This window comes from Tupaia chinensis, unplaced genomic scaffold (genome assembly GCF_000334495.1).
Source record: "Tupaia chinensis unplaced genomic scaffold, TupChi_1.0 Scaffold144952_1, whole genome shotgun sequence".
Taxonomy (NCBI): Eukaryota; Metazoa; Chordata; class Mammalia; order Scandentia; family Tupaiidae; genus Tupaia; species Tupaia belangeri.
In genome coordinates this window covers 4,463,697-4,465,450 of record NW_006204812.1, presented here as the reverse complement: position 1 = coordinate 4,465,450, position 1,754 = coordinate 4,463,697, and positions in this window count along the sequence as shown.

Here is a 1,754-nt window from a genome sequence, read left to right as displayed (position 1 = left end):
GGGAAAGAGGAACGCGACACAGGGAGGCAGAGACGGAGAGAAGAAAGCAGGATCTGCCCTGAAGGTAGTCGGAACCTCCACCTCTGGGCCAGGGTTGTCTGTAGCCCCTTCCCACTTACGGAGCGTCAAGTCCGTAGGGGTCAGCACGAGGGAGAACTCATACGCAGGCATGAGCATGCAGGCATGTGACACCAGCATGCACGTGTGTGTACGCGTGGTGAGCACTGCGGGGCTAAGTCAGTGTGTCCATCCCTGCCCTGGCCTTGCTGTAGTACGTGCCCAAAACATCCTCGAGACCTTACAGTCCTTCGAATCCTTGAAGCTTTAGCTGCCCCCACTTCCTCCTCCTACAGAGCTCACTTCCTGTCATCTGTGGGGTCCCTTCATCCTGAGCCTGTCTGATATGTTCCAAGAGGCAGAACTGAGTGGAGGAGTAACCGTGGAATGGCTACAGGGAATGATTGCTGGAGAGAAACAACCTACAACAGATTTCTGGCAGGCAGGGTGAGGAGCTCGTGACAGGAGGCCAGCTGTGAGCAGAGGGACAGCTGCAGGGAACTGGAGCCGCTGGCTGGCGGCAGGCAGGGGAGACGAGGGACAGCTGCAGGGAACTGGAGCCGCTGGTGGCAGGCAGGGGAGATTTGACTTTTGTTGTTATCATTTTACATGCTGCTTTTCCCCCCTGAGGGTAGGGAATGGGCAGGGAAGGTTCTCAAGAAATCTCCAACAAGTGTGAATCAAATGGTTTTCCAGAGGCCCTGAGCCCCAGGAATCTGACTGGCTGGGTGTTACAAAGAAAAAATGGGAACCAGCAGTTAGCGTAATGGCTATGTCGCTGGACTCCCATGTAGTCAACCGCGGTTCAAGTCCCGGACCCAGTGGCTTAAACTCACGCTGGGCACATGTGCGTGCGTGCCCAAGATCCTGAGAGGAGAATGGAGGAGAAGGGATTGCGGCATGGCCATTCCCCCTGGGGGGTGATTTCTCGCTTTCTGTCTCTCTGTCTCTCTCTGTCTGGCGAGTGCATGTGCCCTATAGCAAAAACCTCTCCAAAAAAAAAGAAATAAAGAAAAAAAAGAAAAAGAACTGCTCTAATCAGGATGTCCCAGCAGCCCCTTCCCATGGCATCCGTAGTCTCTTCTCTGCCCGTCTGCTCCTCCTGTTCACTGATGTCCAGGGCCATCTTCCTACGGTGCCCGGCCTCAGATCGAGCAGAGACTGGACCTGCCTGAGCTCCATCTATCAAGCCCCGCTTCAGCCCCGAGGTGGCTGCCTTCCCACAGTGCCTCTGTCTAGACTGGGGCCCGTTTCTCACTCTCACAACGCTTGTGCAAGTGGCTGCTGGGTTGGTGGGCCCTGGGCAGTGGCTCTAGTGCAAAGTCCCTGTGCTTCCCCCATGACCACTTGGGCCCTGACACCTTTGCCAGATTCTGCCGCCATTGCTGGGAGGCATCGCATCACCCAGAACACTACCATGACCAAGACGGTGAACAGGGGCTCCCCACCAGGCGCCACAGCAGGCCCTCCGAGAGCCACATCATTCGAGGAAAAGTGTGACGCTGGGTTGCGTGGCTTCAAAGTCTGAGCCCCTCAGAGCCTTTAGTGAGGCCACTCATGGCGTGTGTGTGTGTGTGTGTGCACATGTGTGTATGTGTGTATGTGTTTTGAATTATTTATTAAATTAAATTAATTAATTACTATTCTTTAGGGTTTTTATTTTTTTTTTTGGAGAGTTTTTTTTTGTTTGGTTTGGT